A 27,889-nucleotide genomic window follows, 5' to 3' on the forward strand; every position below is an offset into this window, starting at 1 on the left:
GCATTTGTGGACGTGCAGAGCAAAGAGCGTATGGAATTCAGAGCGTCAGGAAGAGTAACCTCCCATCGCTCGGGGCCCAGTCCTCTCGATTTCAGCGCCAGAGTTACGGCTTTCCAAATTACTCCATTATACCGTTCCACCTGCCCGTTTCCCTGTGGGTTGTAACCCGTCGTTCGACTAGTTGCTATGCCGTGCTCTAATAGGAATTGTTTAGCCCGGCCGACATGAAACACGGCCCTCTGTCTGAATGTATGTACGAAGGTCTCCCAAACATAGCGAAGAGGTCAGAGAGACATTTTACGACAGTGCCCGAGGTCATATCCGAGCATGGAAACGCCGAAAGGAACCTTGAATATTCATCAACAACGGTGAATATGTATCTGTTGTCTGTTTCGGTCGGTAGGGGCCCTTTGAAGTCGATGTTTAGTCTCTCGAAGGGGGAAGTAGCCTTGATCAGTCTGCCAGAAGCCGCGCCATAGAATCTGGGTTTTAGTTCAGCACAAACAGGGCATGAAGCATTCATTTGTTTAATATCTTCAACAGAATAGGGAAGATTTTGTCTGCGTACGAAATGTGCCATCCTGGTTACCCCTGGGTGGCACAGAGACACATGGAGGTCTTGCAAAGCCTGACTGATTGTTGCCGAACTGTAGACCCGGGAGAAGGTATCTGCAGCAGGGTTTTCTTTCCCGGGCCGGTAAACAATGTCGTACCTGTAGCAAGCTAGGTCTATCCGCCATCTCATAATTTTTTCATTCTTAATTTTGCCGTTATTTTTCCCATCAAACATGAAAGCCACGGATCGTTGGTCCGTAACGAGCGTGAAGTGGTTTCCCAGTAAATAATGTCTCCATTTACGCAGCGCTTCGACGATGGCGTACGCCTCCTTCTCTATTGCCGAGTGTCTCTGCTCGCTTCTAGAGAGAGTTCTCGAGAAGAACGCGACCGGCCGCCCAGACTGATTAAGTGTAGCAGCTATGGCGTGATTTGATGCGTCGGTCTCCACCACGAAGGGCAACGCGCTGTCGATCGTTCAAACCACGGACTTACTGATATCATCCTTGAGATTGTGGAAAGCTTTTACGACAGCGGCATCTGGTGGAAAGTTTTTGCAATGCACTAGGGGATGTATTTTCTCGGAGTATTGCGAAATCCATCTTGCATAGTAAGCGAACATCCCGATCACCCGGCGCGTTGTTTGCAAGTCCTGAGGTGGTGGAAGCTCACGGAGCGGGCGCAATCGCTCAGGATCAGGCTTAATTGTGCCGTCGGCTATTGTGTAGCCGAGAAGGTCAATTGACCTTGCCGAGAATACGCATTTCTCGTAGTTGAGAGTCAGATTATATTTTCCAGCAATGCTCAAGAATCTGTCCAGATTCCTATCATGTTCCCTCTGATCCCTACCGCACACTGTGACATTATCCACGTAAACAAAAGTGTCTTCGAGGTTTTCATCTGAGATGATGTCGTCCATAACCCGTTGGTAGCAAGCTACTCCATTCGTGACACCGAATGGTATCCTTCTGAACTGGTAGAGGCGCCGCCCTGCCTGGAATGCAGTGTACGGTTTGTCTTCCTCTCGGATGGGAATTTGATGATAGGCGCTTCGCAAGTCGATGGTACTGAATACCTTATAATTGGCCACGCGTTCGACCATCTCATCTATGCGCGGCAGGGGGTAGGCGTCGAGTTGGGTGAAGCGATTGACCGTTTGGGGAATAATCGACAACCATCCGTTTCTTATGGTTCTGACTGCTGGTTACTAACACCTGTGCGCGCCATGGCGAATCGCTCGGTTCTATAATTCCCTCCTCCAGTAATCGCTTGGTTTCCCGAAGTGATGAAATTCATGTCAGCAGTGGTATATCGCCGCGATTTGATCGCTATCGGTTTGCAGACCGGCGACAAGTTAGCGAACAGCTGGGGGACGTCACCTCCGCGGTGGTCAGCGCATTTAAAATTAGACGAGGCTTGCTTCCTCCAAAGGGTATTTCGACGCTCGTGTGCTGCTTGAGGACATTATGACCCAGAATTACGTCTGCGCACAAATCACGAAGCACCAGCACCTTTACATCCCGATGCGTGTACCCTTTTACGTCCAATTCAACATTGCAGTACCCTCGTACGCGGGATTGTAGTGAGGTGGCGGCCATGCATACCGTATTGTCAGTCGGGTGGATTACCCATTTCCTGCCCTTCACTAGCGAGCTGTTGACGAAACTTTCAGAGCTACCGGTATCAATCAGTGCCTCAGCCATATGCCCGTTAATTCGTACGTTGATGATAGCCTTGGATAGATTCCCCGGGGAGGCTGCAGTCAATTTATTTTGCGAGTAGAGAGCCGCAGAAGTGGGTTTATTTCTCCTTAGAGTAGATTTACATACCCTGGCATAATGCCCTTTCTTGTCGCAATTCATGCATGTGGCATCTCTGGCGGGACATTTTTGACGAGGATGCCTTTTGTACCCACAAAAGAAGCATTTACCAACCGGAGCAGTTGCTGAGGAGTTTGACGAGGTCTGGGTATCCGGCTCCTCGGGTGTTTCTCCATCACCTATGTCTGGCTGTGTCTGTGCCAGTGGGGTTCCTTGAGTTCCCATCGTAGCAGCGTTCATGAGCAGCATCGGTGTCCCAAATGACTCAGATTGCTGCTGAGCCGTATCCATCGCTCGAGCCTGATCGACTACCTTGTCAAGAGTGGGTTGCGCTTTCTCTAGTAAGCGTTGCCGTATGTGGGCTGATCTGAGTCCTTGGATGAATGCCTCCCGGGTCGCTTCCTTTCGGTGTTCCTCGGCGCTTACCGCCCGGAAGCTGCAGTCTTTTCCCAGCTGATTCAGAGCTTGCAGGAACTGATCGATTGTCTCCCCGGCTGCTTGCTTGCGTGTGTTGAGAAGATGTCGTATGTATACCTCGTTCTTGGGCTTCACGTAGAGCGCCTGCAGCACGTCGATCGCTGCTTCGTAAGTGTCGCACCCCGAGAAGAGCCTGTACACGCCGGGCGAGACATGATTCACAAGAGCGGCAAATTTGTCAGCTCCCTCCGCGATGATGGTCAGATAGTGTGAGAAGGAGCAGAACCAATGTGACCATTTCATTTCTGCGTCAGTCGCGTTCGGGTCTGCGTCGAACCTCTCTGGTTTGTAGATCTTGTCCATCTTTGGTTGAGAGAGCCGAGAAAATCAAATGGAATAAATTGAAATGAGAGCGAGAGATGAACCTTCAGAGTTTAGGCTTTATTCCATTTGATTGGAGCCGCTTCTGTGGGCACACCAGGAAATACAGGTTCAGCTAGGAGTACATAAGCAGTAACGTATACATGTGCAGTTAACCATTGCAGACTAAATCCGCGTAAGCACGGAGTTCGATATAATCTCCATTCTCACCAGTCAATGAGCACCTTCAGTTAACGAGCATCAAGTGGACAGCCGATGTCAATAGCAATGCCCCGGGGACAATCACTCGTGCCGCAGAGACATCCCCTTATACGCGAGACGCACAACATGTGATCCCGCATCATGTCCCTCGATTCACGTTAATTCACCACAGGGGTTGTTGACGGACCTTGAGCACCCTGTGGAAATGTGGTGGGGACAAATCACAGAGAGAGCAAGGGGGGGCAAGGCTGGAGAGGAGTCAGTAGAAGACAGAAAGACCACCGACCAACCTGCGGTGATTGAGTGAGAGGCCCAAAGACTCAGCTTCATTGCGGGAGATGCCGTTAATCCTAAATGCCCTGGTTTCGACAACATGAAGCCGAGAAAGGTGGGAGACAGGAGCACCAGCCCAGATGGGAGAGCAGTACTCCATCAGCCTACGGACAAAAGCTTTGTAAGTGGTCAGGAGCACTAGAGGGCCGAGGAAGGACTTTGCACGACGGAGGATTCCCAGTCGGCGACTGGCTTTTGAGGCGAGGTTGGAAATGTGACTTTCCCAGGAAAGGTCATGGCAGATAGTGAGACCCAGAAGCTTGAAAGAAAAGACTTCTTCTAGAGGATCGTTGAGAAAGTGGATGGGGGGCTTTTCTAAACGGTCCTTTCGAAGAGACAGTGAGAGTGTGAGATAAGTCCGGATTGAAAGACATGTTCCACGTGTTGGACCAGTTTGTGATTTTATCCAGATCTGCAGTGAGCGAAGAAGCTGCTGCTTGCCGGTCTGAGGGATGACAGATGGTACGGAAGAGGGTGGTGTCATCGGCAAAGAGATATAGAGGATTTTCCAGAGAGTCGGAGAGATCATTGATGAAAACCAGAAAAAGAACAGGGCCCAGAATGCTACCTTGAGGAACTCCAGCCTGCACAGGAGGAGTGGATGAAAGAACTCCATTTAGGGCCACACGTTGACTGCGACAGGAGAGGAAGTGTGCGAGCCATGAGTGGAGATGGCCTTGAATACCATGGGAAGAGAGTTTGGTGAGTAGGGCAGGGTGCCAGACTGTGTCAAAAGCACGTGATATGTCCAGGGATATGGCTCGGATTTCCTGTCTGGCATTGAGGACTGGCATTTCCTGTCTGGCATTTCCTGTCTGGCATCCATTGATGGGAGCGCAGAAGCATCATTTCCAGGGTAGAGTGACCTGATCTGAAACCAAATTGATGATCGGAAATCAAGCCATTGGAGAAGAGGAAGGATTTCATGTCTGAAGCGATAATGGATTCTATAACCTTGTATTTGAAGTGTATTTCTTTGTTATCTCCATATATAGGTTCCAGAAAGTGGTTTGTAGTGTGTACTAGGTGCGGTGGGACGCAAGAAGCATGCGGGCCACCATCTACTCCGCTTTATTGCGTGACCAGAAGCACAGTCTTACCACCCCTAGTGGGCGAGGCATGATATACGAAAACCCAATCACGTGACAGAGCACACTCCTCCCCCCGTAAAATGACCCGTCACATAACGAACGGATAATCACAACATGACCATCGGAAACCCATCAACACTCATAATCCTCCAAGTACCGCGGCCACACCCTGACCCGGCTCGGACGGGCAGCGCCACCAGACAGCCCAGGCTCAGATGCCTCCCGGCTCGGTCGAGGTGACACCGTCGCCGGACTCGCACTTTCCGCAACACCAGCTACCCTTGACTGCCCAGCCTGCTCGACGTCCCCGGGTAGGACGGCATCAGGCGAAGACCCCCTTGGCGCCTGCCCAGCCAGTCCCGGCGATACAACGTCAGGTGCCGGCGAGACTACCGGTGGGGGCCCCGCAACGTTTGGCTCGGGGAGGTGTGGGGGGGGTGACGCTGAACAGCGATCATGCATCTGGTCCACGTGCCGCTTCCACACATCCCCACCATCAGTCCGCACCATGCAATTCGCCGGTCCTAGCACCACAGAGACCACCGCCGGCACCCATTTGGAACCGTGGAAATAATCGCGTACCATCACCCACTGCCCCACCTCGAAGCTGCGCAGCCGCGTCGGACGCGACATTGCCCCACTCCCTGACCCTCCAGGTCGCAGCAAATCCAGCCTGGACCGCAAAGCCCGTCCATAGAGATGAATGGCAGGCGAATCACCCGTGACAGGATGAACTGCGTTCCTGTAATGGAGCAAAAAGACATCGACTACCGCCTGCACAGGTGCAACACCCCCCCTGCGCAAAGCCCGCTTCAACATCTTGACAAACGACTCAGCTTGGCCATTCGTCTCAGGATGATACGGTGCGGACCTTCGATGTCGAATACCATTCTGGCGCATAAACTCATCAAATACACCCGCGATGAACTGCGGACCATTATCAGAGACCAGGATCTCCGGCAACCCTTTATTAGCAAAGATCGTCCGCAGCTTCTCTACTGTAATGTTTGCTGAAGTATGCTGCATTACTACAACCTCCGGCCATTTAGAGAATGCATCAATCACAATCAAAAACATCTTGCCATTAACCGGTCCTGCAAAATCTACATGGACCCTCTGCCAAGCTCAGTCTGGCACAGGCCAGAGACCCGAAGCTCGACGCGGGTTATCAGCATCTGTCTGGCACGTGGCGCAACGCTTAACCAACTGCTCAATGTCTTTGTCCAACCCCGGCCATCACAACAGGCTACGAGCAAGACTCTTGGTCTTCACGATGCCCAGGTGACTGACATGCAGTTCTTCCAAACACCGCTGCCTGAACCTCGGTGGAATCACGGTCCTCATTCCCCACATTATGCACCGTTGGACCAACGACAGCTCCGCTGCGCGTGACGTGAAAGGTTGAAATGCCGGTGTCGAAGGCAGATCGCTCCAATTTCCCGTAGAAATTGCCTGGACGACACAGGCAAGCACCGGATCACGAGCCGACTCCACCGCAACCTGCCTGGCCGTGACCGGCCCGCTTTGGACCTGGTCCAGTGCGAACACATCGACCCGGTCGCCCAACTCAGACGCAGCTGGACCCTCCGCACACGGCAAGCGTGAGAGCCCGTCGCAGTTAGCATGCTTCTCGGTGCTTCGGAACTGAATATCATAATCGTAAGCACCCAGAAACAGACACCACCGCTGTATTCGCGCGGCTGCTACCACCGGTACCCCGCGTTCGGGTCTCAGGATGAATTGAAGCGGTTTGTGATCCGTCTGTAAAGTGAAATGCCGCCCCAGCAGATAATGATGAAACCTCCGCACACCCCAGACGAGGCTGAGAGCCTCCCGCTCAATATGGGCATATCCGCGCTCTGCTGTGGACAGGGTCCGGGATGCAAAACAAACAGGCCGCTCGGAACCATCGTCCATCCTGTGGGAGAGCACTGCCCCGATGCCATAAGCAGAGCTGTCGCATGCCAATAGGAGCGGACGCGCAGGCTCGTAGTGCACGAGGACCGTATCCTCTGTGAGCAGCCGCTTGACACGGTCGAACGACGCCTGGTGTGCAGGCCCCCAAACCCAGCGCTCGTCCTTCTTGAGCAACCGCGTCAGCGGCGCAAGTTGTGAGCTGAGCCCATGCACGAACCTTTGGTAATACTGGGCCATGCCAATGAACAAGTGCAGCTGCGTCTTGTCGCGAGGCGGTGGCATGCGCTGAATCGCCTCCACCTTCCGAGGACCTTTCAACAGCCCCTCCGGCGTGATGATGTGCCCGAGGTATTCCAAGCGCTGCTTGAAGAACGCGCACTTGTCCCTGTTTAAGCGCAGGCCGCACGCTTCTAGCTTTGTCAGCACTCGGGCAATGTTCGCCAGATGCTCGTCCGCCGTTTTTCCCGCAATGAGTACATCGTCCAGGTAGGTCTAAGCGGGCAGGCCAATGCAAACCTGATCCATAGCTTTCTGCCACAAAGCTGGGGCCAAAGCAATCCCAAAACAGAGTCGGGTATATCGATAGAGTCCTTGACACGTGTTGATTGTCAAAAGCTCGCTACTCCCGGGATCCATCGGCAGGTGAAAATATGCATCACGCAGGTCTAGCTTCGTGAAGTATCGACTCCCCGCCAATCGCGCATATATTTCATCTATTGACGGCAATGGATATTGCTCCACGCTGAGCCCCGGGTTAACTGTGGATTTGAAGTACCCGCCCAATCGGAGGTCCCCATTCCGTTTCAGCACCGTGACAACCGGGGTGGCCCAATCCGAGCATGACACCCGTTCGATCACTCCACAGGCCTCTAGCCTATCCAGTTCACCCTTGACCTTGTCCCGCAGGGCATATGGCACCGGACGCGGTTTACAAAACCGAGGAACCACCCCCTCCTTCAAGAAGAGTTTTGCCTCCATGCCCTTGAGTTTTCCAAGGTCGTCTCTAAACAACCCTTGATGTCTTTGAAGAATCTCCTCCAACTGATCCTCCCACTGGCTCGGCACGGGTTGCACAAGGTGAACTGCGGCCCAGTCTAGCCTGATGCGGGTCATCCGATCTCGGCCGAGAAGAGACGGCCTCCTCCCCCGTACGACGTACACCCGAAGCGTGGCGACCTGGCCTTGGTACCGCACAGACACGTCTGCCATCCCGACTGGCGTTATCTTCTCGCGGGTGTACGTGAACAGCGCGAGGTTTGACCTGATAAGCTTCAAGCCGTTGAGTCTACGCGCGGTCTGTTCGCCGATGAGCGACACCGCTGCTCCCGTATCGACCTGGAACATGATCGGCGTTTCGTTCACTTCGACTTCCACCGTCATCGGGCGCGCCGTCGTCGGGCCAACTGAACACAGGCTCAACAACGGCTGCTGGTTCCGCCCCGAGTCACGTCGCACATCGCCGTCCACGACTTTAACGGTGGCCGACGCCCCACGGCACACACGCGCCAAATGACCCACCTTGTGACAATTCAAACACACGTTGCCTTTATACGGGCATGCACGGCGCAGGTGTCGACCTCCACATCCCAAGCATGTCCACGGGGTCACCCCACCGCACGCGTGACCGCGCGGCGCCGTCCGACCCGCATGGAAGGTCGTGCGCGCGCCCCGGGGTGCTCGCGACCCCGCGTGGCCGGTGGTGGCTCGAACATCCCCGCGAGTCTGCTCAACCGCCATGTGTGCTTTCATTTTCTCCACAATGTCCCGAAACGCCAGCCCGTCATCCCGGGGCCTGTTCGGTGCCACTAAATCACCCAGCAGCCGATAATGCTCCGGCGAAAGCGAAGCGAGCAAGATCGACTTCTGCTTGCTCTCGTCGACCACATCGTTCACGTGGAAATAGCATTCCAATTGCTCCGAAAACAATTCGAAGTCGTCCCCGTCGAAAACGGGCATAAGTCCGTATGCACCCATCCTCGTCAGCCAACTAGTGTGTACTAGGTGCGGTGGGACGCAAGAAGCACGCGGGCCACCATCTACTCCGCTTTATTGCGCGACCAGAAGCACAGTCTTACCACCCCTAGCGGGCGAGGCATGATATACGAAAACCCAATCACGTGACACAGCACAGTTTGGAATTTGCATCGTTATTTTGAAGAAAAAAAAAAGGGGGGGATCAAAACCACATAATGTGTTGTCATAAAGCACGAGTGTTAGGCAAATTCAATCGTTTTTGTGGGAATTCGATTTTTTTGTGTGAAATATTTTGATTTCCTTAGAACAAGCTAAAGTACACATTATTTGATGAAAGTCACATGTTTAACTAGTTTGTAATTATTTAAATGATTCCTCATCTGATCCCGAATTAATGTCTCTAACACCTTCCCCACAAAGGAGGTCACACGAACAGGTATATCGTTCCACATTCCACAATTCTTCTCTGTTTCCTTTCTTAGATAATGGTGTTACATTTGCTACTCTTCAATATTCCAGTACCTGTCCTGACTCCAATAAACTCTTGAAAATATCCATTACCATCTCGCTTACCTCCTCAGCCAACTCCCTCAATACTCTTGGGTACATATTATCGATCCCTGGAGCTTTATCTACTCTTACATTTCCGAGCTGTTCCTTTACTTTCTCTCCTCCAACCTTGATCTTCTGGCAAAGCCCTTTTTCACCTCATTGATAGATACTCTCAACTATCATCAATTTTCCTGACTGGTATGTGTGGAAGAAATAAAATTTAATTATATTCACGTGCTGCTTTTCGTTGTTTTAGCTTGCTACTACTGCTTTTATCAGTATAAAATAAGGTGTTACTTTTGTACTGGAATCAAATTGGTCAGGTCAGGTCAGGTATGGGAGCATGTGCCAGAACAGCACGTCGCTGCGTCCACTTTCCGCCGGTACTCCAGGGGCCTCCGTCTGGCCATCCCCCAGGCAGATGCCAGGCCCATCCCCATCTCCTTGAGATGATGGTCAACCTGTTGCAACCATGAGGCACGTGGTCGACCCACTGGCCTCCTCCACTCATGAGACTCCCTCGCTGAGAGAATCTGGTGAGCAGGATCAGAGTCAGGAAAACGAGCCACATGTCCATACAGCCGCAACTGACGCTCACGGACTATGCAGGTAACAAATCTCATCCGAGTCTCTCTCAGCAACCGCTCGTTGGACACAAAATCCGACCAGCGATAGCCAAGGATTCTCCGAAGAGACCTGGTACCAAAGGAATTAAGTCTCCGTCTCAGATCCTTGGTCAGAGTCCAAGTCTCGCACCCATAGAGCAAGACTGGAAGTACCAAGGACCTGAAGACTCGGACTTTCGTCCTCCCGCACAGGTACCGGCAGCGCCACACCCCATGATCCAGTGAATCCATGACTTCCCAGGCCCGACCCAGATGTCTATTGACCTCTGACTCGCAGCCAGCAGAGACATGAATATCACTGCCAAGGTAAGTGAATCTCTCCACGACCTCAACATCCTCACCACAAACAGACACAGACAGGACAGCAGCATCCAAGATGTCACCGAAAGCCTGGATCTTAGTTTTGACCCAAGAAACCTGTAATCCCAACAACTCCGACTCCTCATTCAGCACCTCGAGGGCCCCCAAGAGGATGTCTAAAGTCTCCGCAAAGATGACTGCATCATCTGCAAAGTCAAGGTCCGAGATCTTGACATTCCAAAATGACGCACCGCAACTTGATCTCTCCGACATCCTCCCTAGAATCCAGTCCATACAAGTGCTGAAAAGTGTGGGGGCAAGTACACATCCCTGACGAACTCCAGTAACAACTGGAAATAAGTCAGAGATGGTACCACCACACTTCACAGCACTCTCAGTACCAGAGTAGAGTTCAGACATCAGATCGATCAGTTTTGGTGGCACCCCACAAAGACCAAGAATCCTTCAGAGGACATCCAGATTCACTGAATCGAACGCTTTACAGAGATCAACATAGGCTGCAAGCAGCCCCTACCGAAACTCTCGTCTGCGTTCGGTGAGGACACGAAGTGCAAGGATACGGTCAATCGTTGACCTCTTTGGTGTAAAGCCTGACTGCTCTGGACGCTGGTGCTCAAGCAGATGGTGGCGAACCCTATCGAGAATTATCCGAGCAAAGACCTTGCCCGGCACTGAGAGCAGCGTCACCCCTCGGTAGTTGTTGCAGTCTTGGCGATCACCCTTCCCTTTCCAGAGAGGGACAACAAGGCCCCTCTTCCAGTCAGTTGGGATGATGCCTGTGTTCCAGGCAGAGCACAAAACTGCATGCAACGACACGAGTGCAGCATTTCCACCAGCCTTGAGAAGTTCGGCATGGATGCCACAGATCCCTGGAGCTTTGCCCCGTTTCAACTGGTTCACCGCAGCCCGTGTTTCCACAAGCGTAGGTGGACCACAGTTGATGGTGCAGACGGTGGAGAGGAATCAAATTGACTGTCAGTAAAATCTCCTTTTACAGTCTTTTGATCTCCATTGTGATGTAGGTGAACATACAAGCAAGATAAAATGGTATCTTACTAAATCTTATGTGCTTTATCTCATTGAAATATATATCCAACTTCGTATTTCCAATGTTTAAATGAAACTGCTCTGCTGCTCAAGAGAAGGATGCTTTGCTGCTGGTACCTACTGTCTGATGATAATTAAATAATTCCCGAAAGGCGATTGCAATACATCCCTTGTTGTCCAAGGATGATTGTATGACAGCATAAAATGGAATGTCGTATTTTGAGAATCTGGTTACTCAATGGTGAATGGAAGGTATGATCAAACTAATAGGCTTGTGTCTCTATTCACTCGGCCTCTTCATATTTTGTCTTCACTTTGTTCTTACCCTCTCCTTCTCAGGGCGACCTCGTGTTCTCAGGCTGCGGTCATGATCTGAGCATGTCTATCACCCCTTCCCTCCCAAAGTGGCTATGTCTGCAGTTCCCTTTCTCATGCTTGCCGGCCCCCACCCCCATTCACTCTTGCCAGATGTTTGCACTCCAGAATAGTATAAAAACAATTGCTCTGGGCATTTTGAGGAGAAAGAAGAACATGTTTGTTATTGCTTGTCTTGTTATCCTTTTTCCCATGCACATGCTTGTTGTTATTTGTAATTTGATGTTTGCTGTTAATGAATGGTTTCAGACTCCAAACGAGAAGAACTGGATTTCTTCCACATATGGAACGGACTTCCGGTGGTTGGGGTTCGCACAAGGTTTTGGAAACTCCAATGCCAGACTAATGTAAGTGCTTTTTGTGTGTTGTTTTGATTATTTTGTTACCGGGATTTGTGTGCAGGCAGTGGTGAGGGTGCAGTGAGTGCAGGCAGTGTTGTGATTTTGTATCTACAAAGGTTGTCGTTGTGTTTGTAGCAGATTAGCAGGTATTTGTATTCATTTTATTGTACGAAGCAGGCTGAGGCCTACCACAGTAGGTTTGGCACTCCAAGTCCAACAGTTAAGTGAGTTGTGGCTTTGAGGAGATGGTTCAGAAAAGGGGTAATGGAGAGCAAAGAAGAAGGAAAGAGAAGTACATAATGTGTGATAGATGCTTAATGTGGGCCACATCATAAATAGAGGGAGCAGTGGGATTCAAGAGAAAGGGGAGACACTGTTGTAGGAAGTGCGAGGAAATAGCCCACTTGAGAATAGTTATTACGACGTTGAAGGAACAGATAGATAATTTGCAGCAAGTAGCAGAATGTGAAAAATTTGTAGAGAAAAGTTGGTTGAGGTTGCAGATTGATTTTTTTGAGGAGATCGTCAATGGTGTGAGTATAGTGAGGATAGGCAGTGGTGATGGTGAAGCAAGTTCATGCATCAGTGAGTCTGCAATGAGTGTAGGCAGTGGTGAGGGTGCAGGCAGTGGAGAGGGTGCAGTTAGTGCCACCAATGGTAAGGGTGCAGCAAGAGCAAGCTGTGGTGAGGGTGCAGTGAGTGCAGATGGTGGTGAGTGTGCAGACGGTGGAGAGGGTACAGTGCATGAGTGCAGACAGTGGTGAGTGTGTAGACAATGGAGAGGGTGCAGGCAGTGTTCAGTGCATAGGGAGTGAAGAATGTGAATGAGTGCTGGAAGTGGTGAGGTTGCAGGCAGTGGTGAGGTTGCAAGCAGTGGTGAGGGTTCAGGCAGTGGTGAGGGTGCAGCAATTGTAGGCAGTGGAGAGAGTGCAGGCATGATGAGGGTGCAGGCAGTGGTGAGGGTGTGGCGAGTGCAGGCAGTGGCCAGGGAGTGATGAGTGCAGGCAGTGGCCACGGTGTGGCGAGTGCAAGCAGTGGTCAGCGTATGGTGAGTGCAGGCAGTGGTCAGCGTATGGTGAGTGCAGGCAGTGGTCAGCGTGTGGTGAGTGCAGGCAGTGGTCAGCGTGTGGTGAGTGCAGGCAGTGGTCAGGGTGTGGGGAGTGCAGGTAGTGGTCAGGGTGTGGCAAGTGCAGGCAGTGGTCATGGTGTGGCAAGTGCAGGCAGTGGTCAGGGTGCAGCAATAGAGATAGGTCGGAGTGAGGTCTGGGAGGTAGTTTTTGAAGGTGATGAGACTTAAATATGTAGATTCTTCATTTTGCAGGAAAGATCGTAGACATAGAATTCTGTGCAGTTTTGAAAGAGCACGAGTTAGGGACATTGGAGGAAGGGTAAATGACATGGTATGGGGTCATGGTAGGAAGACATTGATTGTGATACACCGAGGAGCAAATAATGTAGGGAAAGTTTACTTGGAGGTTTTGAAAAATAGGAATGGGATATTGGGTAAGTGACTGAAAGCAAAGGGTTGTGAGGTAATGTTTTCTGCGATTCTTCCAAGATTAGGAACGAGAATATAAATTTTGAGCAGAGTTTGAGATGTCAACCTATGGCTAGAATAATGGTATGGGGGGGGCGGAGGTTTTGCATTTACAAGGCAGTAGGAATCATTTTGGGGGCAAAGGGAGTGTTTTCAAAAGACTGGCTATATCCTAAATAGAAAGGGGGGGAGCAAGGTTTATAGTGGGAATTGAGGAATGAATTCAGGCTTTTTTTTCGATCAGCGGATGGTGGGGAAGCTGTAAAGGAAGGAACTGATGATGTAATTGTGATTAGTAAGGCCAGGCAAAAATATGAAATTTCAGGAAGGAAAAAGTTAAACATATTCTATACCAATGCAAGTTTAAATAATAAGATGGAAGAGCTTGAATCCAAAGTAGATAGTGAGGAGTACAATATAGTTGCAGTAGGTGAGACATGGTTTAAGGAGGAGAGTAACTCGAGGACAGGATTAGAAGGCGAAAAGGTGTATCGGTGTGATAGGAAGGAGAAAATAGGAGGAGGAGTAGCAATATTTGTAAAGGACAGCATTGCATCAAGATAAAGGGGAGACATTAAGGAGGGAATTAATGTAGAGAATTATGTATGAATAGAGATTAGAGACTGTAAAAACAGTAAGATACTGGTAGGATGCTTTTATAGGTTCATGGTGTAAGGGAAAATGAGGAAAGAGTACATGAAAAATTTACAAGGACATGTGGAAAGGGAAGAGTATTGATTATGGGGGATTTTAACTTGCCAGGGATAGATTGGGTCCAGGAACAGGGAAGGGGCAGAGCAGTTGAGGATTTCCTCGTTTTAGTCCAGGATTGCTTTTTAACCCAGTTTGGAGATAAGCCCACTCAGGGGAGTGCAGTGTTAGACCTCCTTTGAAGTAATGATTCCAATATGGTGGAGGAGTTGGAGGGAGGAGAGCATTTCGGATCAAGTGACCATAACATATTGTGTGCAAGGATCATGTTAAGAGTTGTAGTTCAGTATAGTAGAGTAAAGCTATTAGACTTCAGGAAAGCAAACCTTGAGGGTATAAGAAGAGGGTTGGGTGATGTAAATTTAGAGAAGCTGAGGTGTAAAACCAGTAGCATTAAGACACCAGGATGGTTTCGTCGTGACATAAGGAATGCTGCTTAGGAGAAGTAGAAGGCATTTATTTGGTATAAAATAACAGGACTGGACGCTAGATTTACCATATATCACTACGGAGTAAACAGAGGCAAGTGAAGAAAATAACTCAGCAAGCTAAAAGAGAGTAGAAGAAGGACATGACAAAGAATGTTAAGCATAATAGCAAGGCATTCTTTAAGTATATCAGGGGAAATGAACAGGTTAGGACCAGAGTGGGCCCATTGAGGAATAGCACCGGGAGAGTCGTTAGTGAGGAAAGTGAGATGGCAGGCTTATTCAACAGGTATTTTGCTTCAACATTTTCACAAGTCTGTTCTGGTTCGTTATTATACCATTGCTAATGATCTGTCAATGATGTGCTAATGATTGGTGGTTAAGTGGTTGACCAGCTTTGGAGTTGCCTGCACTTGTGTTATGTGTGAATGTTTTTTCTCACTTTGGTTTAGTGGAAAATGGTGATGACCTTCCGAGTATATGTATATGTAGAGCTTCTTTTTGACTAGTTGAGAAATTCTACTTACTGACATAATCTTATTGCCACAGCTGGGGGCAGCTGATTAGGTGAGAAGTGACTAGTTGTTTCTGTCAATTGGAGTGAGAGATGTAATTGGGCTTTTAACATTATATAGCCTACCCATGTCCCTTGCTACAACGTGCTCAATGGGCTCCTGCTCTTCAGATATTTGCCCTTCAAATCTCTGTAAGTACTTTCATATTATCTCGCTCTTTATTGAATACACATCATTTTGCTCTCAAATTAAATATGTTGTGCCCTTTTAAGGGTGATGAAAAAAAATGGATTTGGTGTCTGAAGGAGGCTTGATAATACACTGGGTATATTTAAATTACCAGTTTTAATGAATAATAAATATTGTCTCAGATAAAATTCAATCAGGCAGAAGTGAATATTTGTGGTGGCGTATAAACAAAGCACACTTTCCAAGAATGTTGGGTAATTGCAAACAGCTGTTATTATATGAAAAGTTTTTTTTTTAGTGAATGTGTCGGGGTTGCAAGTTGAGCTGTGATAATGTCATCATAGCATTCCCATTGATGTCAGCCGAAGAGGGCAGCGACCCAAACATTGTTGCACATTTTTTTGAATGAACTCGGCCTTGTTGAGCTTCTTTTGTCATTCATGGGGATTTTAGTGGAATAATTAGCAATGTGGAATAGAAAGCTATGACATTTTAATCACTGACTGTGGATAGCATATAAATAAGCCAAAATGTTGGAAGAGAGCTTGGAGGATTCTTGCTCTGCTGTTGTCAAATGCTAATGTCTAGGGAATCTGCCGTTTGAATATGGTCAAGAGCTGGGCTTTTTAATGGAGCTTAGTGAGTTTAGGTGAAGGCTGTGCCAAGTGGTCGGATAGTCCTGAGCAACTTGGAGTCAGGAGCAACACGGCACTTTCAAGACGACGTAATCCACCCCAAAATGCTCAGTGCGCTGGCGTAGAAACTCCAGGAAGCTGAAGAGATTGGAGCAAAATAAAATGTATTATGTGTCCGGGATAAGGATTGTTACTTGGAATGGCTCACCAAGCTTCTGAAAGATAAATTGGAAAAGTACCTGAGAGAAATGGCTAAGCCTCTGCATGACAAAAGACTTGGATATATTTCTCAGCTCACCAAATGGTTACCTGCTCGTAGTACACACTCCTCAACAGGTGGGTCAGTGGAAGTGGAGTGGAGGGATGTGTGCGATTACACAACACCACCCCTCCCCCACCCCTCCCCCAACGGATCACTTCCAGTGAATAGACTGTGCATCTGGATTACAGTAGGTTCTTCTGAACACTGATGGGAAGAACATATCTGGGGCGTGTGCATGTACAGAATAAGTTTATTTACTTAATATTAATCATGTAGTGAAAGGGCGGGGGGGGGGGGGTGGCTTTATGGGAGCTTTGATGGCTGTTGTTAATATATTCTTTGGTTGGTTCCAAGACTACAAGAGACATTATAATTTTTACATCTATTGGTAACCAGGAATTGGTTTTGCATCTATTTATAACGTGTGTGTGTGTGTGTGTGTGTGTGTGTGTGTGTGTGTGTGTGTGTGTGTGTGTGTGTGTGTGTGTGTGTGTGTGTGTGTGTGTGTGTGTGTGTGTCCGTCCAATTTGCATTCAGTAATGGAACAATTATGGTTGATTATTTAGAAATTTCCAGTCTTTCATAAAAAATCTAAATGCTGAAAATATTGTTATGGTTTTGGGGGAAGATGGAATGCTTTAATAAGGAAGTTTTGGCATTGTGTCCGTGGTTGCTTGGTCCGTGGACGAGTAGAAGAATCTCAGTGTAACTAAGTTAGGGAATCTGTGAGCTTAAGTGTTACTTGTCACTACATGAGGGGTGGTGCAGTGTTAATGAGCCTCGGGATTAAAAATAAGTTCCCCAGTACGTGATTGCCCTGTGTGATTTTCCCTACGTTTTTTATATTGTGGATGGCTCCTGTCTGGCTCAGCAGAACACATACACACACACACACACACACACACACACACACACACACACACACACACACACACACACACACACACACACACACACACACACACACACACACACACATATCACACACACACACACACACACACACAAGGTCCATGTGAAGACTGCATGAGGTAGATTGCACCTGTGAAAAGAGGAAGGCTGGGATATTTGGAGCCTTCATGTGGAAAGCTGCTGGAGAAGCGCCATTTTGCGCCTGTGTGCCCTGCTACATGTGAAGTCCCATTTTGCCTGTGTGTGCATGTGTTGGTGGAAGTGGCTCCATTCCGGGTTCGAAGGGGATCAGCTCTGGCCCAAGATGAGTACTAGTGAACTTAAAAGGGGGGAGGGGGGTTGTTTTTATTTTGTTCACCCCTTTCTCTGTATTTGTGTCCATGTGCGAGGCCTCGACCGTTGGAGTTATTTAATTATTATTGGTATCATTTCCTTTCACATTATTGTCTTTGTAAATATTTGTGAATGTTCATTAAATGTATTCCTTTTGAAGAAACTATTCCTGTAATTGTCGTGGGTTCGTGGATTAAACCCCCTTGTGTTGTCCTGGTGCGGTGCTTCTGTCCGCCATTCCAAGTACTCCTTCACCATATACTATTGCCCTCCGCCATACCTTTCGAGCACGTGTTGAAATCACTGATCAACGTGTCCACCACCCAGTAATAAGGAACCACTCGGCCGTCCTGGGAGCTTGGTCAGTGTTAAATGCCTGGCTCTGACAAATTTGGGTCGGGGACTTAACTTGGGCCGGCCACCCCCATGACATTTGGAGTCAGGAATGGGAATCAAACCCCAGCACCCCTGCGACATTTGTTGTCAGGTAGTGTGATTTGAACCCTGATGACCATTTGGTGATCAGGAGTGTGATACACGAATCCCCGTGCCATTCGGCATCGGATGGGATTTTAGAATCCATCAGACTGATCGACATTTGTTGTCAGTTTGTGAGATTCGAACCCTGATCAACATTTGCTCATCAGGAGTGTGCGATTTTAGAACCCATCGGAATCACTTCATTTTTCCCGGAGCGAACAAAAGTTTAAAAAAACAATAATAAAAAATTGGGAGTTGTAATCAAGATACAAATTGTGTAGTTAATTGGTATTTGGAGAAAAGAATGCATGAAAATTTAAGGGAGAGAAATATCGTTTTTCTGAGGAGATTAAATGCGTGCTCGAGATTACGCACAAAATGGCGGATAGGCGTGAAATGACGATGTTCATGTTGCGTAGTAAGGATGAAGGAAGTAAAGTGAGCCGATGGTGGAGCTGTTTGATAAGCAGAGAGTAAAAGTTTCCCCCATCCCGAGTGGGGGCCCTCACCGACAAATTACTTTCATGGAGGACAAAGCGATTCCACTGGGATCCACATCCAATGGTGGCGGATCGGCCTCGCTAAAGCAAATGACTCCACAGCAGTGGAGGTTCAAACAGATGATAGACCAATAGAATAGAAATATGCAAACACTAAAGGATGAAATGAGAGGTGATATACAAGCAGCACAAAACCAACAGAGGAGTGATGTGCAACGAATGATCGGGAAGATGCAAAATCTGGTTGAGGTCATGAAAGCAATACGCGTTGCGCCCAGGACCGATGTATGAGCAATGCGCTGTGAGGTAAAGGCTGAGCAACAGACCAGGCTGGGAGAGGAGATGAAAGCTCAGTCGAAGGCCAGATTGTTGGAATGGAAAGCGAAATTGATGAAAAAAATTAATGAATAAGGAAAAGAATCGAAGGGACAAATTAATGGAATGGAGAATGACATGAAGGTAATGAGTGAACAAGAAATTAATGAACGATTGGAAGACTAAATTAATGTAAAAGAAAACAAAATGAAAGAACAAATGAATGAAATGAGGGAAATGAACGATTGGAAGACGAAATTGATGAACAAAGGAATGAGATGGGAGGATTCAACCTGAAGGACTATCCCATCTGGGTGGATTCCATAATGCAACAGCAGGTAGAGGAATTGGGATTTTGTCAGTGCCAGGATGGCTGTTTGGAGCAAAAGTTGGAAACTCGTGTAACAGAATAACAGCTGGTGTTAGCTGAAAAAGGCTGATGAGAGCCACAGTTGACTGAGGAAAGGATGGCTGGAACATTACAGGAGCCGCTGAATACTTGGGACAAAGCCAAAAATGGAGAGGAGATGGAACCAGGGGTTTCTGTTAGTCTTATTGGTGATGTTGATGGTTCTGTCGAGACCATGCTTATACTTACTGACTCGTACAAAGTTGGGTTAGACTTGCAGCACTGTGACAATGGGGACGTTGCTGAACAGTATCGAGCAGAGATGGCCGATCCAATGTTTGAAACACTTGCAGGACATGTTGTGGTGGAGAGTTGCAGCAACGATAGCTTTCAGTTGGTTGAGTGGGAGGCGTATCTTCAATTAGGCCGGAGTGAGCCAAGTGCAGGCATTGAAGCGAAGGAGGTCCGCATTTGCATCTTCGGCACCCACCAAAATCAAGGTTCCAACACCATCTGGGATGTAGTAGGCACTAAGTCCTTTTACAGCAACTCTGTTCTCAGCTGGAGTTTCTGCAATTTGCTCCACAAACTTTTGTGTGGTGGGCACTGCAATATTCCTCATGATTCCTTATTTCAAGTTCCTCAATTAAGGGAGGTTGGTCATGTGTGGAACTACCGTCATGGCCGTTGTGGTCGACTTGTGGCCATCTACATCATGTTGATCACAAAGAAAGTTGACTGCGACATTGGGTGGCCAGTTTTTCCATCTGACTTGGCTTTGATGGACGGGGAGTTTGGCACTGCAGGAGAGTGGCATTGGTGCCGTTTTTCTGCTGATAGTGGAGCTGTTTGCCTGTAAGGACAGTAAGCCGAGCCGTTTTGAAGCAGATTCTGCATCTTTTGGTCTTCCGCATGCGATTTCCATGCCACAGGCCAGATTGTGTCATTTGACACCTCTCACCCAGGTCATATCAGATCTGAATCTCCGAGTCTCCCTTCCCATGGAGGTACAACTGTGGTGCAATGGAGAGCAGGGGTCGCACACAAAGGCATCTGCACTGGTTGAGCATGTAAGTCTAGTAGTGGTGATTCCAGTATTCCAGGAGAGGAGGAGCTGGAACTTGAAATGGAACCAGAACCACAGCCTTTAATGATTCCAGATCCCAGCATTTCAGAGGGATCTGATGAAAAAGATCTGATCAAGAGCTTACACCAGGAGATCAGAGTGTTGAGTAGTGAACTGCAGTCCTCCAAGAACGAAGCCTGGAAAGTGATGAAAAAAGGCAAACAGAAAAAAATGAGCAGGGAATTCGAACAGAGCAGCTGGAGCAAGAGCTGCACGTGGCCAAAGCACAATTCAACTCACTCCAACTCTCAATGCAGGCAGCCAAGCAGACAAGCGTAACAGCCCAAGGTCGGGTGATGGTGCTTGCGTTAACCATAGTGGATATTTGTCTGGGTTTTGTCTGTCCTGGATGGTGGAGTGCGGTTACTGGCGTCTATGCGTGCCTATGAGTAATCCTCATGCTGGTTGTGGGTCGGCCAGTCATGGCCTTGTTCCACCTTCAGCCTGGCACACCCAGAAGATATATTTTTAAATGGGTCCGCTGGGCTGTGGCAATGTCTGCCTGGATTATGGCTGTGGCCATGGTTCATCCCAGAGGAGGATGTCGGCTTCTGGGAATAAATGAGAGAACTTTGGGCCTACCGGATCCCGGAGAAGGATGTAGGCATCAATTGAGAGTGTATGAGAGAAATTTGTATCTTCCAGATCCTGGAGGGGGATCGATTGGGAATGGACGTGAGAACTCCAGACCTACTCGACCCCTGAGGAGGATATTGGCATTGATCAGGACAGGCTGAGAGAAATTTGGGTCTGCCAGACCTCAGAGGAGGATGTAGGCTTGTAGGTGAAGATGAGAGAAACTTGGGTCTTCCGGATCCTGGAGGAGGGTGCAGGCATCGGTCCTGCTGCTTCTCACAAGAAACTTTGTCAACAGTTTTTGTGGCCGATTTGATTCTTTCACACCTCATTGAGGATAGGCTTGAAGTCTACAATTGTACCCAATCACTAGCCAGGGTGATCTTTAAGATTTTGGAGTGATGGCCAAAAAAAATTCAAAAGTAAACAAAAAAAAAAGAGTTGGAATCCAGGGAGATTGAAAGCAACGAATCCACAGGGGTGGATTAAGAGGGTGCGAAGAAAATTTGGAAGGGGTAGATGATACTTTTAGACCTGACCGACCAAGAACGACTTACACTTAAGGAAAAGTGTTTGGATGCTCAATTTTGCTTCGAAATTGGCACATGGGTAATTAGTATGAGAGCAAGTGAGAGTGACTCAATGGTCAGTAAAGGGATTAGTTTGGAAACCAAAATTGTCTTGTGGAGTTGATGTCTCTTATGTGTAGGAATTGAATTGTTTCAAGAATGATTGTGAAAATAAAATATGAAAGCAGGCCATGGCAGTATAGGAACATGACAACCATTTTGCATTACATTGTTGGAGAATTGAACGACAGCGGAGGAGGAAATGAGATGTTGGGCTGTGTGGGTGGGGAAGATATGTGGGTCCGCAGGAATGGATCAAGCTCTGGAGGAGCAGTGACTGTGCCCCCCCACCTCCCCCGAGGTAATTTGTCCCTGGCAGCTGGTAGTGTCTGAGGCTGTGTGAGAGCCTCAATGTGTTTGAAGCTGCGAGAGAGCCTGGATCTGTGGAGACCCATCAGAGAGGAGGGTCTGATTTGGGCGATCAGCGGTAAAGAGACCCCTGGGCTGTATGAGGCTGCATGAGATCCTGAATGTGTGGAGGAATGGAGACCCGTCGGAGGGGAGGTCTGTTTTGGACGAGCAGAGGTAAAGGCCCGGTCACACCTTGACGTTTTAGCCAACGTATGCCGATTTTTGAATTTTTTTTCTAAAACGCTGGAACACGTTGAATACGTTATAGATAAGTTTTGAGAACATTGAGAGCACGCTGAAAAACACTGCCATACGTCGTTGTACGTTGGCTTTAAACGTTGTACTTTTTGGTTGTCCTCAAATTTTTTCATGCTTGAAATTTCACGACGTATGCCGGCGTATGACTCACACGTTCCGCTACGCTGGCCACAAGTTGTATGCACGGTCTGCAATCGTTGACAGACGTCAACACATGCTACTTGTAAGTTAATCATAAGTTGAGACACGCGGAGGTAATGTTTAGCGTACCCAAAACTTATTTCTAACCTATGATTAACGTGTTGTTGGCACGTTACGCGATCGTTGCCACACATCGACAGATGTTACTTTTAAGTTACTCATAGGCTGAAAGACGTTGGTATAATGGATCGTCCTTGCGTCAGCCTCCACGGCCACGGCCAGGACACTTATTTGCAGCATTCTTCAAACTTTTCTTCGGCACGATGAGGATGTTCACACTTCGATGTCTAGCTTGGCTATGATTCCAATTGTCCATCGGCAGCGTCTATTTAAAATAGTCGAGTTTGAGCGTTTTAACACGTTCAGAAGAAACGCTTCAAATTTCCAAACTCCAGCGTCAAAAAACAAAGGCGAGTGACAGCAATTTAAATCGTTCATTGTAAACAATGAAAATAGTTGAGTGGTACCGTTTAAAAGTCGTTGAGTGTAAAAAAAATCCAATTGTTGAGCGCAAGCGTCTACTTTCAACAGTGGAGATGCAGCCATTTAAATGGTTGAGTTTATCATTTAAATCGTTAAACGCAAGGACGATCCATCATCACCCACACCCTCCCCCTCACACTCACCTACTACTGCCAACATGAACAAACTACTACTAATACTAATACTGATACTGATACTGATACTGTTACTGCTGACATGGACATCGACTCAAAAAGGACTCGAAAACACTGTTGGGTTCCCCTTTTATGAGCAGCATTTTTATATACCAATTCCCAATACCGCTGGGAACACGTCTTTATATATAAGCTATCTTATATAAGCTAGAAATACGTTAATTTATTTTTTTTGTCGACCGGAAGACGTCATTGGAATACGTCTACATACGTCGATGTGTGTTGGGACTACGTAAAGAATTGGTTCAAAGCACGTCAAACATAAGTTAGAAATAAGTTTCGTGTAAAAAAGACATTACCGCGACGTGTTTCGACTTATGAGTAGCTTATAAGTAGCCTTTGTGGATGTGTGTAAGCGTCCACATATCGTGTGTAAAACTTATCCCCATCGCATGCGGAACGTGTGTCATACGCCGAGTACGTCGTAAAATTTTGAACATGTTTAAAATTTATTGACGTACTCTACTTACTACGACGTATGATAGCGTACGTTAGCGTTCTACTCACGTATACCAAACTTACTCATACCGTATTTGACGTGCCCCAACGTTTTAGACACATTTTTCTTAGGTCGGCATACGCTGGCAAGATCGCCAAGGTGTGACCGCGATGTTGACACTTCCATTTCTACGGCAGTTATGATTCGAATCGTTGTGCGTCAGCTTTTTAATAGGCTACGTCACGACATCGTCGGCGATGCGTGCAACGCACTATGCCTAAGTTAGACTATCGTTGGGCATCGGTTGTGTAGGCCGACAACAGGTTCAGCATTCGTTGGTATAAGTTATCTATAACATAACGAAACGTTCTGTGTCCGTTACCAATGCGTTATACATAAGACCAAGTCGCTATGAATACGTCCGAATCTTTAAAAAAAAACATCAAAAGTTCAATGTAAGCCAGCGTTTTAGATACATTTTAATATGTTGCCATCGCTGGCTAAAACATCAAGGTGTGACCGGGCCTTAAGGAAACCCCTGGCGACCCGTATGAGACTGCGTGAGAGCCTTGATGTGAGGAGACCCTCCCGAACAATGGGTCTTTTGGCTGTCAGGAACCGAATAGTTGAAGGGGGGAGGGGAAATAAGTCATAAGTATAGATAGGATTGTATAGTTTAGCATGGTCCGTAGACGGGTAGAAGCACCTCAATGTATCCAAGTCATGGAATCTGTCAGCTTAAGTGTTACGAATTACCACATGAGAGGTGGACGAGGGGTGATGCAGTGCTATTTAGTCCAGAGAGTAAAAACAAGTCCCCTAGTACATGATTGCCCTCTGTAATTTTCCCGATGTTTTTTATATTGGAAGGCAGGCAGTGAGCTGGGAAAACGTCCCTGAGACGACAAGAAACAGGAGAAGCCCCACCTTCCTGGGTTTGGAGGTGAGCAGGCCATGCCCCAGAGGTGGAGGATACAGTGTGCATTGCAGAAGGCATGGGAGGTTCCTCCTGCATGGGACGAGAGAGGGGGTGATCGAAGGTGCAGGAGAGGCTGGCGCATTGCACAGGGGGATTGTGGAAAGCTCCTGTCTGGTTCGGCAGAACACACACACACACACACACACACACACACACACACACACACACACACACACGGTCAGTGTGAGGACTGCATGAGGCAGGTGACACCTTTGAAAAGAGGAAGGCTTTGACCTTTGGAGCCTTAATGTGAAAAGCTGCGAGAGAAGCGCCATTTTGCGCATGTTCCCTGCTTCACGTGAAGCGCCATTTTGCCTACGTGTGCACGGATTGGTGAAAGTGCCTCCATTCCGGGTTCACCGGGGTCAGCTCTGGCCATGCCTTGACTTGGAACAGGATGCAACAATATCTTACCGATAAAGTTTTTTTTTTTTTCACTTTCCTCACTCATGTTATCAAATGCCTGTTCATCATAGCTACGAATCGCTGGGTATATTGCAATGCTTATAAACACCTGGAGATGTCAGCGTTCTTTATTTCATTTCCGCACATGCGATCACCTTGAGAATCTCATAAACTAGGAAGAATTACAAAATTTAAGCTCCAGAATTGAACTCACAAGCAGTTCCAACTCCTAGAGGAGTATCAATTTGTCCAATTCGGACATATTTGACATTCCGCGCATCTCCGGGAGGTGTAGGTTATACACAGTATGATTGTGCAGTGATTGCTAATTGCATGCCATGCGAGCCATTTCTTATCAACTGTTTCGATGTAGGGCTTAAGCCAGTGCTCCACAATATTCTCACCATCACCGAATACTGTACGTTGATTGACTTGAACAAAGTTTAGGGGTCAATTGTATGCATTCTTCGCCACATGTTCTGCGGTGCAACAGGTGGTGGCTGGCTCACTGAAAATGGGAATTTTATTTTCCACGACGTTTTTCTTTTTCGAACGATCTTCCATTACACGACCCGTTCATTACTTCAGCATAGAAAAATACAAATAAAAATTCAACATTTAGTTTTCAAAAGTTTCTTCAACCATTTTGCTTAGTGAAGCTGCTTGGCATGCATTTAAGTTTCAATGGCGATACCGCGGTTCTATACCAGAGGAAGGAAGGCAAAAGTAGCATGTGGCTGTTGTTTGCATCATCGGTGGGGGTTGGGGAGGGTTTGTTGGGGGGGGGGGTTGGAGGTTTGGGTGGGTGGGTACAGCAGTGCCATTGATGCAGTTCCCCCTGTAGATTAGAGCAGGAAGTTGAAATTTTTTTCATGGTGCCAGCGGTAACTCGCCTTCTCGATGCGTAGGGCACCGAGAGATCTTCATTATCCACCGAATGATGCTGGTAAATGGGATATCGAGCTTAACGGACTACACAGTGAACATAAGATGCATGATGCCTCCCCCTTCCGACGAAACTCCAGGATCAAAGTTCATAGATGGGATGGGATTCGAACCCAGGCTTGACAGCACAAAGTCGAGTGTTAGCTGGATTCCTAATTCAACAACATCACAACACAGTAGGATCAAATGTAAATTTGAAAGGTTTGATCAGCAAGCAAGCAGAATTTTTTTTTTATACAATTGGGTCAAAATGCCATTTCCTATACAGCAAATGTTTAGCAACCATGAATTCCAGGAAATGGCTTTGATCATTTCTCATCAGCTCTTTATTACCCCTTATCCCATTTCTGATCCCTGAGGATGAACCTCCTTGATTGTTTTATCAGTTTCTGCCAATGTCCATGTACCTTTCTATCCACCATGCTTCCAAGTACCTATCCAAATCCAGTTTAAACCCATCCACCATTTCACCTGCCATTACTGCTCTAAAAAGACAATTCCATGTATTAACTACCCTCTGAGAGAACGATCCCTGCCTTCATGCCATCCCAACTCTCCTCCTCTTAACTTTCAAGCTATAGCTCTTCGTCCTTTCGTTTTCAATTCTGCTCAAAATATTTTTCACACCGATTCCCTCGATACCTTTCATTAATTCGATACCTCGAGTCAGTTTCTGCAACCGGTCCAGACGGCATCAGCCCACGTGTCCTCAAAGCCTGCTCTTCTGCTCTTGCTCACCCTCTCTCTGTTCTATTCACCCTCTCATTTTCCCAAGGTCATCTGCCATCTGCTTGGAAATCTGCTAACATCACTGCCCTGCATAAAAAAGGTGCAAAAACAGATCCCTGTAACTATAGACCAATCAGCCTTCTCCCAATCATCAGCAAGGTTATGGAATCCATCATCGCTTCAGACATGAAATCCTTCCTCTTCTCCAATGGCTTGATTTCCAATCATCAATTTGGTTTCAGACCAGGTCACTCTACCCTAGATATGCTGCTACTGCTCTCCCATCAATGGATGGAGGTCCTCAATGCCAGACAGGAAATCCGAGCCGTATCCCTGGACATATCACGTGCTTTTGACACAGTCTGGCACCCTGCCCTACTCACCAAACTCTCTGCCCATGGTATTCAAGGCCATCTCCACTCATGGCTCGCAGACTTCCTCTCCTGTCGCAGTCAACGTGTGGCCCTAAATGGAGTTCTTTCATCCCCTCTTCCTGTGCAGGCTGGAGTTCCTCAAGGTAGCGTTCTGGGCCCTGTTCTTTTTCTGGTTTTCATCAATGATCTCTCGGACTCTCTGGAAAATCCTCTATTTCTCTTTGCCGATGACTCAACCCTCTGCCGTACCATCTGTCATCCCTCAGACCGGCAAGCAGCAGCTTCTTCGCTCACTGCAGATCTGGATAAAATCACAAACTGGTCCAACACGTGGAACATGTCTTTCAATCCAGACAAATCTCACACTCTCACTATGTCTCTTCGAAAGGACTGTTTACAAAACCCCCCCATCCACTTTCTCAACAATCCTCTGGAAGAAGTCTTTTCTTTCAAGCTTCTGGGTCTCACTATCTGCCATGACCTTTCGTGGGAAAGTCACATTTCCAACCTTGCCTCAAAAGCCAGTCGCCGACTGGGAATCCTCCGTCGTGCAAAGTCCTTCCTCGGCCCTCTTGAGCTCCTGACTACTTACAAAGCTTTTGTCCGTAGCCTGATGGAGTACTGCTCTCCCCTCTGGGCTGGTGCTCCTGCCTCCCACCTTTCTCGACTTCACGCTGTCGAAACCAGGGCTTTTAAGATCATTGGCATCTCCCGCAATGAAGCTGAGTCTTTGGGCCTCTCACTCAATCACCGCAGGTTGGTCGGTGGTCTTTCTGTCTTCTACCGACTCCTCTCCAGCCTTGCCCCCCTGCTCTCTCTGCGATTTGTCCCAACCACATTTCCACAGGGCGCTCAAGGTCCGCCAACAACCCCCTTCTGGTAAAACTACCAAAATCACGAATCACTGCTCATCTTCACTCTTTCATTCCTCTTTTTCCCGCCTTTGGAATAAACTTCCTCACTCTATTCTTTCCCATTCTTCCCTTCAGGCTTTCAAAACAGCTGTTCACCACCACCTCTTATCTTCCCCCATCCAAATCCTCGATCTTTTCTACCCCCGATAATCCACCCAAGCCCACTTCC

At 47.9% G+C, this 27,889-nt stretch overlaps 1 protein-coding gene across 1 annotated transcript in view; it reads left to right on the plus strand.

The window, feature by feature from the left end:
• The window catches only part of LOC147034897 (uncharacterized), a 140,686-nt gene that overhangs the window by 39,574 nt on the left and 73,223 nt on the right, over window positions 1-27,889 (plus strand). The window contains exon 6 of the mRNA XM_085858900.1: window positions 11,860-11,957. The gene's annotated coding sequence lies outside the window, so the exon portion shown is untranslated. The remainder of the gene's footprint in view (window positions 1-11,859; window positions 11,958-27,889) is intronic.

Source organism: Eptatretus burgeri, chromosome 1, assembly GCF_056783735.1.
Source record: "Eptatretus burgeri isolate ZD-2024b chromosome 1, Ebu_testis_v1, whole genome shotgun sequence".
Lineage (NCBI taxonomy): Eukaryota > Metazoa > Chordata > Myxini > Myxiniformes > Myxinidae > Eptatretus > Eptatretus burgeri.